Raw genomic sequence first — 16,940 nt, forward strand, 5'->3', positions numbered from 1 at the left:
TTCTTCAGAACAAGGTTTTTTGTATCCAATATTGGATGCATAAAACCTTGAGTCTTCAAAGTAACACTCTCGTTTTTGAAGTCACCCAAATATTTATTTATTCATTCATTCAGGATGGATTTAGATTCAACTTCAAACAAATGATCTCTAAATCAACGATAGTCCTACGTCACCCTTGCGGTTATACCATAGATATAACCCACTTCCTGTTTTTCTTGGAATTTACTCAGCAAAAATAATGCCCTTTCCCAACACTTAAAAACGACAAACGGTAAACAGTTTCATCAAAGTGATTTCTTTGATATGGGGATATATTCACTACATCATGTCATGTATTTCATATTCTTCATTATGAAATCCATATCCATGGCACCTATCGGTATCGAATTATCATCGACACCGCGATTTTCGCTAAATGCTCCTTTCAGTTCGGCCTGTAAAAAACTTTTATGAACTCTAATCCATCAAATTTGGAGCCCTGAAAAGGGCTGTTGATTATATGCTCAGCTAATATAGCACGCTCTCCTCGGATACGATGGGCCAGCTGGATGTCCTTGGGCATGATGTGACGCGTTTTGCATGGATAGCACACAAATTGGTATCTTCGAATAAGCCTCCTGCAGCGTCATAGCCGCGGAACTTTGGAAGCGCAAGTCGGTTTTGAAGTCCTGAGCAATTCCACGATCCAAATGCTGCAAAGGTAGCTGCGGATCAGCAATTCGGTCGACTTCTGATAGCGATGAATTTCACGCAAAGTTCCCGGTCGATAGCGATGTGGCTTCTCCACCTATCCTGCTACTGGTGCGCTTATCCGAGCTGCTTTCGTGGTGCCTTACCACCGAAAGACTAACGAGCTGTCTGCTTAGTCCCGATGAAACGAGTCCTCACGGTGCGAGAGTAGAGTAAGAAATGAACGAAAGCAAGGGAAGTGTCATTTTATAAAACATAAAAGAATCGAATGTAAACCCCACCCTCTTTATTGTATAAGCTTACTGTATACTCACGAATATAATAAGGGTGGGATTTAGATTCTATACTTTTATGGTTTATAAAACGACGCTTCCTTTGCTTTCGTTCATTTCTTACTCTACTCTCGCACCGTGAGGACTCGAGCTCGTTAGTCTTTCGCAGACAGCTCGTTAGTCATTCGGTGGTAAGGCACACGAAGCCAGCTCGGATAAGCGCACCAGTAGCAGGATAGGTGGAGAAGCCACATCGCTATCGACCGGGAACTTTGCGTGAAATTCATCGCTATCAGAAGTCGACCGAATTGCTGATCCGCAGCTACCTTTGCAGCATTTGGATCGTGGAATTGCTCAGGACTTCAAAACCGACTTGCGCTTCCAAAGTTCCGCGGCTATGACGCTGCAGGAGGCTTATTCGAAGATACCAATTTGTGTGCTATCCATGCAAAACGCGTCACATCATGCCCAAGGACATCCAGCTGGCCCATCGTATCCGAGGAGAGCGTGCTATATTAGCTTAGCATATAATCAACGGCCCTTTTCAGGGCTCCAAATTTGATGGATTAGAGTACAGAAAAGTTTTTTACAGGCCGAACTGAAAGGAGCATTTAGCGAAAATCGTGGTTTCGATAATAATTCGTTACCGATAGGTGCCATGGATATGGATTTCTTAATGAAGAATATGAAATACATGACATGATGTAGTGAATATATCCGAAGAAATCACTTTGGTGAAACTGCACTATAAAATTATTTGTGTACGAATGCCGCAATCGATAGTCGACTCTAATTTGCGCTGGGTAATTTCCTCGGAGGACTCGATTCCTCCTTTGAACATTAATAATCTCTTTCTGGCAAAACGATGTGGTATGAATCACATTATTTGAATGATAGAATGAAGAAGTTTTCTGCCAATTTCCTTCAACCTCCAAACGTATCTTTCTCCCGTTTGTCGTTTTCGCGTTCGCTAATCCTTTCTCACAACACCCATTTCTCGTTTGAGAAATTGTTGAGTAATCATTGTTTGCCAGTGCGCGTAGAGCGGGAATTCCTAAAGATTCATTGCACCTCTAATAAATTGCCGAAAGACATTCGCATTCTTACGTTCATTACATTCTTACGTTGATCGCACTTGATTGAAAAAATCCAAAACGAAATGTATTTGTTCGCAGCATTATAAGAGTAGAAAGCAAATAATCGCTCGAAAATGACTTGATTTTCGCGATGTTAAACATTTTCCGTTTTTCATGTTATGCATCCAATATTGGATACGAAAATTTCCACTGATGGGGAAAAAAATATTCAGAAGCTTTCCTGTTAATTGCGATTGATTGAAAAATAACAAAACCAAATGTATTTGGTTGCAGTGTTATATGGATAGAAAACATTAAAATAAACTCTTTCGCATGAATGTATTTTTCAATTCCCAGGGGAACTGGCAGATTATTTTTCAGCAACGATGATAGCAATGAGAATTCCGCGCGTGTATGTGTGTATGTGTGTGTGTGTGGCGGCTGCTCCGATGTTTCAAGCGGAACCGTGGCATCACTCTCCTCCTGATGGATTCCCTTTTGGCCTTAGGTGCACAAACAGGCTCTTGGTGACACCGTTCATCAGCGCATTCATGATAAACGAAATTAGCTTCACAACAACAGCGACAACATGCTCCAATCGCTGTTCAATCATAACTGAGTGGGTTTACGAGCGGCGCTCGCTTATATACCGATTGGTGATTTCAATAGCCTGTTTTGAAAGCAATTTTAAGACTATTGAAACAAGTTTTTGGATCAAAAAGTAACAAGTATATGACGCGTAGACATTTTATCTTTCAAATGAAGTGTTTATCATACCATTTCGTTCAGTTGTTTAAGAGCTATTAACGCTCAAAATCTCGGTCTCCAGCGTAACGCTTTCGTTCTCGAAACTTTGGTTTTACACCCCGGTATAGAAATGAAAGACGTAGTCCTACGTCAAAACGCTGACGAAGTTTTTTTTTTAAACAAGAACGTGATAAGTGGAAATCGAATGACAAAAAACAGCGGTTGAGCACTCGACACATACTCGCTACGGGCTCATTATATCCGTAATTCGTGCGGGAGTGGTGGAGACAAATAAATGTGTAGTAGCGCAGGTTTCTATAGCGAATGTTGAAGTTTATCATTTGTAGAAGCTCGGAACATTCGATGTTTGTAAGAATTAGGTCCGATATAAAAGTCGCCTTAGCTACATCTCTGCGTACGCTCAGCAAATCCAGCCCAATTAATTTGCAGCGATTATCGTAGTTAGGCAGACTCGAGGGATCGTTCCAGTGTAAATTACGCAAAGCAAAACGGACAAATTTACGTTGAATCCTTTCGATGCGCTGGATACCGTTTTGATAGTATGGTGACCAAACTAAGCAGGCATACTCGAGAATCGAGCGAACCAAGGCACAATAAAGCGCCTCAATGCAATATTTGTCCTTAAACTGTTTCGTGACGCGAAAGATGAAACCAAGTGTTCTAGAAGCTTTGGCGGTGATGTAAGATAGATGATTAAATGAAGATAGTTATTGTACTCTATACTATATACTTCAATTCAACCGACTTCTTACATATCACTGGAAACTCAGAAAAAATGAGTGGTTCTATAGTTGTGAAACGCAGTGTATATAGTTGATTTCTGTGGTTGTACAGATTTTGCAATAAATACCTGGTCTATCGCTTAATGGTTTTTATCACGTTGTTTTGACCAGTCTTACCTGTAAAAAAAAGAGAAACTCGTTAGCAAATTGTAATAAAAGTCGCATTATTTATTTGGAGTTGAATATATTTTGATTTTTTTTGCGTACATTTTATGAAATAATTCTAGATGGATCTTTTGGATGAAATTTACAATACTACTAACGGTTTTCCGGTGTATGAAACAGATTCTGGGATATTTTTTTATTTATTTATAATGATACTACATCCCATTGAGAGATTAGATCTTCTTCACAATTTTTCGCCAATAATCCCGATCCATGGCTGCAGTTCTCCAACTTCCGGCTGTACCGATTCTTGCCAAGTCCTGCTCCACCTGGTCCAACCACCTCGTCCGCTGGGCTCCTCTCCTTCTTGTTCCTACCGGATTCGATGCGAACACCATCTTTGCAGGGCTGCGGTCCGGCAATCTTGCAACATGCCCTGCCCATCGCACTCGTCCAGCCTTGGCGACTTTCTGAATGCTGGGTTCGCCGTAAAGTTGCGCCAGTTCGTGGTTCATTCTCCTTCTCCATACTCCGCTTTCCTGTACACCACCGTATATTGTTCTGAGCACTCGGCGTTCGAAAACTCCAAGCGCTTGTGAGTCCTCTTCAAGCATCGTCCATGCTTCGTGCCCATAGAGAACAACCGGTCGAATTAGGGATTTGTACATGGTACACTTCGTATGGGGTCGGAGTTTGTTGGACCTCAAGGATTTGCGGAGCCCATAGTAGGCTCGACTTCCATTGACAATGCGCCTTCGAATTTCACGGCTGTTGTTGTTGTCAGTTGTTATCAACGAGCCAAGGTAGACAAATTCCTCTACCACCTCGAGCTCGTCGCCGTCGATCACAACACTACTACCAAGAAGAACTCTGTTGCGATCAGTCCCTCCTGCTAGCATGTATTTAGTCTTAGACGCATTGATCCCAAGCCCAATCAGCCCTGCTTCGTGTTTCAGTCGGGTATACAAGTCGGCTACCGTCGCATGTGTTCTTCCGATTATGTCCACGTCGTCGGCGAAGCAGATAAACTGACTAGACTTGTTGAAAATCGTGCCCGCATGTTGAAGCCCGCTCTCCGCATAACACCTTCCAGCGCCACGTTGAAGAGCAGACAGGAGATTCCATCGCCTTGTCGAAGTCCCCTGTGAGTCTCAAATGATTCCGACAGCTCACCTGAGATCCGCACACTGCACCGCACACCGTTCATCGTTGCCTGAATCAGTCTTGTCAGCTTTCGGGGAAAGCCGTGTTCGTCCATGATCCTCCATAGCTGTCGTCGGTCGATTGTATCATATGCGGCCTTGAAGTCGACGAAGATGTGGTGTGTAGGGACCTGATACTCGCGGCACTTTTGGAGGATCTGCCGCAGTGTAAAAATTTGGTCCGTCGTCGAGCAACCGGGCATGAATCCGGCCTGATAACTTCCCACAAATCTACTTACTATTGGCGATAGGCGGCGGAAGAGGATCTGAGACAAAATTTTGTAGGCACCATTCAGGAGATTCTGGGATATAGAACATTATTTTCGATTATCACCCGCATGAGCATATAGTGGGGGAAAATGGACAGGTTTGGAATAAAGGGTGTGTCACATCAAATTGCATCACGGAAAAAACGCTGTAGAAATTTAATTTTTAGGAATTATATCTTCAGTTTTTGCTTATAATCAGATAAGAGTGTATAGATCACGTTGGCCATGCTTCACTGTAAATTTTTCGTACATTTGGAAAAATGTCGTCGAACGAAAAAGAGCGTCGTGAATTAATCCTGCGCACTCATTTCGAGAATCCGGAGTTGTCACATCGGGACATCGGTAAGATGCTGGGAATCGTCCAATCCACGGTCAGCAGAGTACTAAAACGATACTTCGAGAACCTAACCATCGACTGGAAGGTGAAGAACGGCAAAAATGGATGCTCCGTCAGTGAAAAAGATCACAAGCGCGTAGTTAAGCAGTTTAGACGTGATCCGAGAAGATCGGTCCGGGATGTCGCCAATAAGCTGAATTTGTCAAGTTCATTCGTCCAGCGGACCAAGCAGCGGAAGGGCCTGCGTACATACAAGGTTCAGAAGGCTCCTAACCGCGACGAAAGGTAAAACATGGTGGGGAAGACGCGAGCCCGGAAGCTGTACACCGAAATGCTGACGAAGCCGCATTGCCTGGTAATGGACGACGAAACCTACGTCAAAGCGGACTTTCGTCAGCTGCCGGGCCTGTTGTTCTTCTCCGCAGAGGACAAATTCAGCGTTCCGGAGGAGATTCGCAAGCAGAAACTATCCAAGTTTACCAAAAAGTACATGGTGTGGCAAGCGATCTGCTCTTGCGGAAAGCGGAGCGCCCCCTTCGTGATGACCGGCACGGTAAACGGGCAGGTTTACCTTAAGGAGTGCCTACAGAAGCGCTTACTACCACTATTGAAGCAGCACGAGGGCCCGACCATCTTCTGGCCGAATCTTGCTTCGTGCCACTATTCAAAGGACGTGTTGAAGTGGTACGAAGCCAACGGGGTCACCTTCGTGCCAAAGGAAATGAACCCGCCCAACGCGCCGGAGCTTCGCCCAATAGAGAAATATTGGGCGATTATGAAGCAGGCCCTCCGGAAGAACCCAAAAGTTGTCAAATCGGAGGCGGACTTCAAGAGAAAATGGATTTCTGTTCAAAAAAAACTACAACCTGACGTTGTACAGAACCTTATGAACGGGGTAAAGAGGAAGGTGCGAGCATACGGGCTTGGGCTCGAAGTATGAATAAAAAGAAAATGCCAAAAGATGTTTAATAGTTTTTATTTTACTGTCTAAAATTTTCAAAAGGATCGGTCTACTAGGCGAATTTCTACAGCGTTTTTTCCGTGATGCAATTTGATGTGACACACCCTTTATGTAAGGGTTTTTTGGGTCGGGGAAGGTCCTTATGATAGTTCGAAACCCCTCCAAGGGCCTGGGGGCTTCCATACAAATGAAACACAAACTTCTGCAGAATTCGAGAACTAATCAAGCAAATGGAGCCAAATTTGGGATGTGAGGTTTTTTGGTACGAGAAATGTTTCTATGATGGTATGACACCCCTTCCTCCTCTGAAAAAGAGAGGGACCCCATAAAAATAATGCACATATTTCAACCAAACATATTCGAATCAAACTTGACAAGTGAAAATTTTCGAAAAACTCTGAAGGAAAATGAGAAAATTCGAAAAATTCAATTCGCGTTTGTTCTACAATTACATATTGATCTCCATTCGAAAGTGGAAATGGATTTTAATGTGATAAAGCGCAGTCATATATCTTCTTCTATCTATATAAATAAAAATGGATCGCCGAATGTGTTGGTAAGAGCAAAACTCGAGAAAGGAATTGTCCGATTTAGGGCTGTCTTCATTTTATCATATTTTCTGTATCGCACATTTCTTCCATGCAACGGAGAAACATGTTATTTGCAAGTGGTTGAAAAATATTGCACGAGAATTGTGTCTGAAAATAATCTGATATTATAAGGTCGAGTTTTGGTAGAAGTACTGCAATTTTATAGTAAAAGATAATTTTAAAGGGTAGATTAGAAGATCTATCAATGAACAGTTCTGCGATTGGACACATGAACGTGTGCTTAGTAAGAAAACGTGGATGTGATAACGAAAAATAAGTTTTGGGCGGGACGAAGTTTGCCGGGTCAGCTAGTATATAATAAAATTACTCCGTAAGGAAAAAACAGTTTCAGAAAACGAGCATGTGCAGGATTGGTGGACAAAAATTGGATACGGTTCGCTCGCATTTTCGCATTTTGCATTTCTTTGATGTCTTGTTTGTAACGTTCTCACTATGCCTCACTCCTCGGCAACTGTCGTCTGTATTTTTGTATGTTTTAATTTTTTTTTTCATGCCAATAAATTATGTTTTTCTATGCTACGAATATTTTCGATGGTGCAGATTTTTGGTACAGATATTTAGGAAAAAAGTACAGACGAGAAATGTTTTTAACCCCTCTGGTACAGATTAAAATGTGGCAACACTGGTTCCAAGTGCAAGGTGTAAGCCACTTTGTGTAACTTATTGCTACGATCTATTTCATGCGAAATTGAATTAAGCTTCACCAGTTCCTCTTACTGTTACTTTTTAGTCTCAAATTATTGGCAGAATAGTCCAATCGGCTCTTCTCCCCAATCAAGCATTAAAGCTGTACCAACCTTTAGGCATACCACTCTTTATTTAATGTAATACATCGACACTTATTCACACTTAACGACACAAGTGTACCCAATAGGATAACTAATGGTATAGCCAGCCACAATAATCCTAGCTCAATGAATAGTGAATGCTACAAATGTCCCATGCACCGGAACAACTCGTATCTGCATAACTTCATGTTTTCTTGTCGCTATACAGCTTCGAACCGTACCAAAACCCCTTCCAAGAATCCCAGCCTAACGAATCGAAAACTAACGAGAGAATATTCCCCAAATCCTTTCGGCAATCGTTGAGATGGTGGTGACGAACGAAGAAATGCGGATCGGAGCATCGGATAAGGAAAAGAGATATTTTCAATAGGAAAAAGGAAACAATAATTCAATCCGTGATAGGGAAGGGGTCACTGCGGACTGCGGGTATGCCCGAAGGTGTCGAGCATATTGGAACCAGTGGCAGACAATTTCCGCTCGCTGGGGCATAATCTATATACACCTCGGATTGCGAGGAACTGAAACTTCTTAGCTGGGAATATGTATGGTCCCCTGTCCAATTGACTCAATGCACACATGAAAAATAGCTCGTTTAGAGAGACGGATCCAGTGGAAGTGGGTGTCTGTGGGACATTTTCGAAGGACATTTGGGAGTGGGAAAATCTGGGGGAAAATTTATGTAGAATTGAAATGTTGGTATTTCTTCCAACAGAGTTTACTTTTCAATTTTGTTTATTTCCCCCATTTTTCTTCTGATTTGTTTCGCTTTTCACGAGTCGTGATGTTGGCCATATAAATTACTTTCCCGGAAACCGATCCGAAATGTTCGGAAACAAAACTTTCGATTCGTCCCTTTTCAAAATCACGCCCGATTTCATTCATTGCCGCGCGAATTGTTATTTTATTTCGTTCTGAAGCCCTCTTTTGCTCACTGTCGTTTCAACTTCATTTCCGAGAGTTTTGGCGAGTGGCGCAAAAGTGCCAAGTATCATAAATAAAAGTATAGCTGACGATGCAGAAAATTGGAATGGCAAACAATCACTTTGCGCGTTTTCGCTTTAGTCACCCGGCTGGCTTGGCTTTTTTTCACTGTGCGCCATTTTCTTTTTACACGGATTTTTTTTTCTCGTTCACTTTCCACTGTCCCTGTCAATCGGCTCGAGCAATACTCAAGAGCACATTTTTATCCACGGTTTGACAATTATCAACTTGATGATGCCCTTTCGGCTGACTCACTCGAGAAGATTGAAGAAATTGGCCGGAGTAGGAGGAAAAATATAGACTCTGTTGAGTTTTCTCTTCCACTCATTATTTTTTAGGATAAGAGGTGGATGAACTGAAAAGTTTAAAACCTCTATAATTCATCACGTTCGTTCGTTTTTAGGATAAGAAACGCTTATCCAGAGGTTTGGAACGCGATGGAACGCGTGCCTTTTTCTGATTTATGAATATTAGGGTGCCAATGAATGTATGGGAAAAAATCGACCCTAAAATTTCAAAAAGTTCCCTACACAAAATGTTCACCAGCTCGAAAAAACACCCTATGCCGAATTTCAAATCAATCGGACTTAAGGGAGAGGAGCGCAAAGCGGTTCAAATTGATTTTTTTTTGAAAGTCGAAAAATCACTCAAATCGGGGTGAATCGGGGTTTTCGAAAAAAAAATTGATGCCTTGAAATTGCAATCGAGATCTAGTGTCATCCCGATTTTTTTTTTGTCAAAAATCGACACTGGGTTTTTTTTCGGAGTACGAAATGGAAAATATGGTTTTGGGTGCCAATAAAAATAGTTATCTCGATTCTTCATTTGGAACTTGCTACGAAATGTTGATTTGCACGATAATATACCCTATGCAAAATATTAGCTCAATCGGACTTCATTTACTGGTGTCACAAACGTTAAAATTCGGGGTTTTTGAAAATCGAAAACTCACCGGAAATCGGGGTTTTTAACAAAAGTTTTTGATGCCAAACGTCTTAAAATTGCATGATACATCAAGAAAGCAATTTCACAGTTATCTGAAAAAAAAATTTTGCCGAAAATTGATTTTTCAGGTGGAAAAAACGACCAAAAAACATATTTTTTTACAAAAAAAAATTCGAGATAACTGTAAATCTCGATGATTAATGCAATTTTAAGACATTTGGCACCAAACTTTTGACGTAGGATTACGTCTTTCGGGAACATATTGGGGTACAAATTGAAAATCGAAAATTGAGCACATCGTGAAAATTTGTCATGAAACTAACTATCGAACAATTGAAAAATCTCAACCCCTATCCTAACGGAAATATCTACTTCTGATTGGTCGAAATTGACGACACATGCGGCGGGTCCCTAACAGAGACATCAAAACCAAGCTGCCTGGGGGAAAGCGGCATTGCAAATACATGAAAGTAGGGGAAGCTTTTGTTCCCACCGAAAAGTGTTCCCTAACAAAGTTATTAAAACCAAATCATGATCAAAGAGTTTAACGATGTAATTCTTCTAACATATCCAGAATCAATAGATAGCCTAACAGAATCCAACGTCAATTATGCGGTCGTGTCTCGGACACAACCCTCCTGTGACTAACCTCGATTTTCGGTGATTTTTAGTTTTTCAAAAAAACTCAAATTTTGACGTTTGTGACACCAGTAAATGAAGTGCTAATGATGAGCTATGAGCGATGAGCTAATATTTTGCATAAGGTATATTATCGTTGTCGCCGCACGGATCATGCCTTTAGAGCGTGATTCATGGCGAGAACGATAGAGCGGATGCTTAGATCGCGCTCTATCCTAAATACACAGAATAGCTTGCGCAGTGGCTTTATCGTAACTAATGAGGTTTTTCCGAAGTGCGATTATTGCTAGCTGAAAACCTAAATATCATAAAACTCCTCCGGCCAGCGATAACCCGCCGGGAAGGAGAACAAAACAAAAATAAGCAAAACGACGTAATGTGTTTACGATCAGAGCCTATCTCCGATCGTAAATACCGAAGGACGGGAGAAATCCCAAAAAGAGAGCACTATGGGTGCTATAAACGGAGCCTATCTCCGAGCTAGGACAATAAGTAATAAAACGGAGAGGAAAAGATAACACGCCTGCGAGCGTGTTAATAATCATCCCTCGTTCGCCCGTCTGGCTTAGAATAAATAATTGTAATTTTCTCTCTCTTATGCTACGCCCTTCTGGGGTAGATAAGAAGGCAATGTCTGTATATAAGAGAAAACTTGAACAGAATAAACGCACTCTCAACTGGACACTCTCAACCATACCACGGACGTAGGAGCGTCGTGGCGAAGTACCGAACCCCTCTCTTTTGTCATAAACGTATCACAACCCTGGACATCGCCCGAGCATCCTGGACACCATCGGGAGCACCCTGGACATCATCGCCGGCAGATCCCAGCGCAACAAGCGCTGGTAAGTATTGAACACCCCTCCTCCAAAGATCCGAAATTCCAACCACCCTTCCTCTCCCTTTTCCTTCCCTTGGCTCCGCCCGGCCAAACTCCCAAGTGACGCGGTACTACCGGATCGCACCAGTAGGCGCATACTCGTTATGCGCTCTACGTGATCTGGCCTACCACATAGCGTCCAGTAAAGGGCTTTCCCTTCGTGTCATCAGCACGATCTCGAACTGCAGCCACATTTGGTGGCTCCAGAGAGGATCTTTCCTCCAGCGTAATCAGCACGATACCCTGCAGCCACATTTGGTGGCTCCAGAGAGGAGTCTTTTCCTAAAGACACTGTACGAACTCACAACACGCTCGGTTGAGTTGAGAATCCTGTTAAATTGATTTGCGCCCGTCGTTGAACGGAGAGGTTCGGTCTTGTAAAGACGAACAAGGTGAGGTTGTCTGTGGACATCACCATTTAGCCAAGAGGCAAATTGCGCATTTCGAGAAACAGAAATTGGGTCCTGAAAGACGGACAAATTAGGCCGTAGAAATCGGCATCTTGTTGAAACAAGTCCAGCTTTATAAGCAAACCGATCGCCAGTCAGGCATAGTTGGACGAAGGCAACCAGGCGCCTCGTCAACATCAACTGTAATCCGGTCACGAGGGCCGGAAGACGAACATTGATCAACGTTTGAAGTACTAAATCAGCGTAGGCAACTAGGCGCCACGCTTGGTTTGAGACAAGGCTAAGGCAACCAGGCGCCTCGCCACTTGCGCATCATAAGACAGTTTAAACATCGAGAGACGGCAACCAGGCGCCTCACAAACAAAATGACATCAAGCTTCACGAAATCATCACGCCCATGCTGTGAGGCATGTGGCAAGAAAATTGAACCAGACAATCTGGTCCAATGCAGAAAGTGCAAAAGGAATTATCATTATTCCTGTGCGGGTCATACACCCACCGAAGAAGAAACCTATTTAATATGCTTGCTTTGTTCCCCTACCAAAACAAACGAAAGTGAGGGAAAGGCACAGGCATTAGCAGCACCTCATCCCTCAACTAAAACCAGGGAACAGAAACAAATAGAAGATCTGACGAGTCTAGTTACACAACTAACAGAGATGCATGTTAGCGAACGCAACAACATGCTAAATCTAAGAGGTGAAATAGCAACATTGCAGGCTTCATTCAACACTTTAGTCGTGGGTACGACGACAATAGCAACACAGCAACAAACAGAATTACCATGCTCTCCGGCACAAGCGCAGTCAACTGAACCCCTAATCAATATTTCCGGGCAACACCGCGATCGAGCAACGATGCAAACTCCACTTCCACTGAGATCCGGTCCATCAATTGGCTGGGAGCAGAGTGCAATGATGCCAGCTCCTCAGCACGGAGACTTTACGATTCTAATGAAGAGGCAAGCTTTGACTCCCTTGCCAAAATTCAGCGGGTCGCCCAAAGATTGGGCTAAATTCAAAAGGATCTACGAAGTCAGCACGAGAGAATGTGCGTTTTCCAATCATGAAAATCTCTCCAGACTTGAAGCTGCCCTTGAAGGACGCGCTGCTAGAAGCGTGCAGCAACTATTTATAAACTCGGAAAATGTTCCGAGTATAATAGAGAGACTAGAGGAAAATTTCGGAAACCCTAAATTCATATATGAGGAACTACTGCACGATCTACAGAAGCTTAAAAGAGAAAGTAGATCAATAATAATCGAAATGTCAGACGCTTTAGAAAATATGGTGGCAAACATGACGATCATAAATCAAAGAGGTTACCTACTAGATGCGAGGTTAATAGAAGACCTAGTTAAGAGACTACCTTATAACCTGCAAATAGAATGGACACGCCATAGAACGACGACTGGTGATGCCCCATCTTTAGAAGAAATGAGTAACTGGCTGAAACCTCACGCCAAAATAATGAGGAATATGGCTTCTCCTCTACCTTCTACAGTTAGAAGCCAGATACATGTCCATCAAGAGATGCCACGCATGAAATGTCCGGTTTGCTCGAATAACCATAAAATCTTCGATTGCACGGAATTTAAGAACTCCAACATCCAAAAAAGATGTCGATTGGCAGTACAATGTAAAATATGTTTCGGATGTCTAGGCACCGGACATATGGTTAAAGATTGCAGACGATCTAGGAGGTGCGGCTTGAGTGGATGTAACAAGCACCACCACAGAATGTTACACTCGAATCCAGACATGGAACCAACACCTCGTAATACGTCCGCTACAGTTCCGCTTGAAGCCAACTGCAATATTCACAAGTCCTCAGCAAACGAGATATACTACCAGGTGATTCCAGTAACACTTCAACACGGAAGGCATTCAGTCGATACATATGCCTTCCTAGACACAGGGTCTTCCCTGACATTGCTAGATGAGGAAATGGCAAACTCCTTGGACCTATACGGCAGAGAAGAACCACTACAATTAAAATGGACACAGGACGTGTCTCGAAACGAGCTGAACAGTAGAAAAGTACAAGTTCGCATTCAGGGGTCGTCCAGAAGGTCGTACCGACTTGACGGTGTAAGAACCATTAAAAACTTACAACTTCCGACTCAGACAATGAACTACAAAGCAATGGCTACAAAATATCCGCATTTGGAAAACCTTCCGATCGAAAGCTACGAGCTTGCAAGGCCAACAATTCTCATAGGGCTGAATCAAAGCCATTTGCTTACCGCCATGGAAACAAGAAGGGGAAGTGACAATGACCCAATAGCAGTCCGAAGTAAGCTTGGATGGTTTATTTTCGGTAATGTCAGATCAATTTATCAAAACGATCATGAACTATTGCAACGCTATATCCATAAAACCCGTTGACAAAGACGGTCTAATGTTCGACCACGAAGGAACGTGCTTATTACATAGAGGCATATGGCAAACAAATATACAAACCAACGTAGTGCCCGATGAAGACATTGAAGTAATTAACTCGATACGGAATAATGTGACAGTAGCGATGAAAGACATGGAGTTTGTCATCGAAGACTCTCTCCTAGAGCAAATTGCAACATCTGTTGAACGTTTATGCGATGATGCGATTGATGAGATCAAGCAGACAACGAGAACTAAACGAAGCAGAGGGTTCTTCGGTTTTTTGGCGGACTTAATATTTGGTAGCGACGATATGGAAAACGAGCTACAGGCAATGAGGGTTCATGAAGACGAAAAAATTCACCAAATATCGGAGTCAATGGTAAAAATGAATACCAAGGCGTCCAAAATGGGAGAACAGCTTAACGAGAGATACTATAAATTGTACAAAGACATGACTCAATTAAAACAATTATATTCTGCGGATAAGGTTCAAAGGTTACGAACAACGATGTTAGAAACCACGATATTGGCACGAGAAGTTATCGATGGAACGTTGAATAGATATAGGAAAGTTCGAACGTTTCCTTTGTCCGTCGACGAACTAGCCCAAACCAGAAAAAAAACATTTCACAAGCGTTGCCAACTGGTTACATTGTCCTGAATCACCCATCAGCCGTAAAATACAACACGCGTGTAGTCAACGGCTCCCTCATAATTACCATGACGAGTGTTGTCATCAACAAAGTTGAGTTCGAGGTATTTAAGATAATACCGATCCCACGGGCTGAGAATGGCTCAATTATTGTAACAGAACATGATCGCATCGCGGTAGGCCACAACCAAGACTTCTTCTACCCATCGATCGAACTAACAAAACTGAATGATACGCATTTAATTACGGTTCAACCAGAACTGAGTAAGGAAGTGGATTGCGTAGCGGCTGTCATACTGCATATCGCAAGTACCCGCAAATGTGCAACAAAACTGTTAACCACGCCTTACGCTATGATGGAGACACTGTCCACTCCTAATACCGTTTTATACTATGCATCCGATACAAAGGCAATAGTTATACATTGCGACAGCGTGGTAATGTCACCACCTTATGAGGCAGCAGTAGTAACTCTCCAGCCAGATTGCCGTATACAATCCAACAACAAAACGATACATGCAAGTTTAAATGGCATGAACAAGAAGATTGCAACATACTTCAAATCTAAATACCAGGTGGCCGATCACCTATTGGACGAATTCAATGACACCGTAAAAGATGTGGTGGAGCCGAAGCCCGATAATCCCTACGATAACAACGCTATGATAACCGTGTACAACAGTTTGGATCCCTTCCATCCGAAATCGAAGTATCTTTGGAGGAACGCCGCCCTTTTCGTAAGCATACTAATGATTATAATCGGGATCATTTATCTACGTTGCTGCAGACGAAGATGCTGCACCAGATCCAGAGCCACAGCAGGACCCGATGTCCATATCCGAATGGACAACCTATTGAACCGGCAACAATTAGAAGACACAGCGCTTTAAAACCAAGCATTGGAGGGACGTTCAATGAAGCAAGGCGGCATGCCGAAGAATTGAAGAGAAAAAGTGATTTAAAACTCTGTTAGACCATAAGTACACAAAATGTAAAATAGAAGAAAATAATTGAATATGAAATAATTGTAGTCAAAATGAGGAATCTGACAATGAATAAGAAATATAAGCAACAAAGGGTTGCATAAACTGACGAGAAGATATGTCGTCTAATGTAATAGTAAAAAAAAAATATAATTTGTTCAGTGAAAGAAGCAATTAGGCGCCGTTGTATGGCTATTAAAGTACATAAAGTTGAAGACTCTTCTATGGATAGAAGAAGTATTGAATTTGAAAATTGAATACTCCTGCGAGAGTAAAATGAAGTGTAACACAAAGCTAAAATGAATAGGATTTGCATTGTAAATGAATCTGAAGGCAAAGTGGCTAATAAATTGTAACGAAGCAAAGAATGAATTTATAACACACCATGTATGAAGAATAAACGGAAGTCATCCGCTCATAGCAAACGAATTGCATTGTATAACTTCAGGTTAGGAAATTGAATGTAAGAAAAACATAATATTGAAAAGAGAATATAAGATGAAACAATTGCGAATTATACAGTAATAAAAGATACAGCATCAGAAGCATAGAAGAAAAAATTATTAGAAACAGATGCGGCGTAGCTCAATTGGTAAATCTGCCTTACGCGATTTACGAGGGCCGGTATGTCGCCGCACGGATCATGCCTTTAGAGCGTGATTCATGGCGAGAACGATAGAGCGGATGCTTAGATCGCGCTCTATCCTAAATACACAGAATAGCTTGCGCAGTGGCTTTATCGTAACTAATGAGGTTTTTCCGAAGTGCGATTATTGCTAGCTGAAAACCTAAATATCATAAAACTCCTCCGGCCAGCGATAACCCGCCGGGAAGGAGAACAAAACAAAAATAAGCAAAACGACGTAATGTGTTTACGATCAGAGCCTATCTCCGATCGTAAATACCGAAGGACGGGAGAAATCCCAAAAAGAGAGCACTATGGGTGCTATAAACGGAGCCTATCTCCGAGCTAGGACAATAAGTAATAAAACGGAGAGGAAAAGATAACACGCCTGCGAGCGTGTTAATAATCATCCCTCGTTCGCCCGTCTGGCTTAGAATAAATAATTGTAATTTTCTCTCTCTTATGCTACGCCCTTCTGGGGTAGATAAGAAGGCAATGTCTGTATATAAGAGAAAACTTGAACAGAATAAACGCACTCTCAACTGGACACTCTCAACCATACCACGGACGTAGGAGCGTC

General features: G+C 42.3%; 2 pseudogenes; both read left to right on the top strand.

The window, feature by feature from the left end:
- The first annotated feature begins 10,655 nt into the window (after positions 1 to 10,655).
- On the top strand, positions 10,656 to 10,784 carry LOC129763719 (U4 spliceosomal RNA; annotated as a pseudogene).
- A 5,670-nt stretch (positions 10,785 to 16,454) lies between these two features.
- On the top strand, positions 16,455 to 16,583 carry LOC129763720 (U4 spliceosomal RNA; annotated as a pseudogene).
- Positions 16,584 to 16,940: the final 357 nt, after the last annotated feature.

This window comes from Toxorhynchites rutilus, chromosome 1 (assembly GCF_029784135.1).
Source record: "Toxorhynchites rutilus septentrionalis strain SRP chromosome 1, ASM2978413v1, whole genome shotgun sequence".
Classification (NCBI taxonomy): domain Eukaryota; kingdom Metazoa; phylum Arthropoda; class Insecta; order Diptera; family Culicidae; genus Toxorhynchites; species Toxorhynchites rutilus.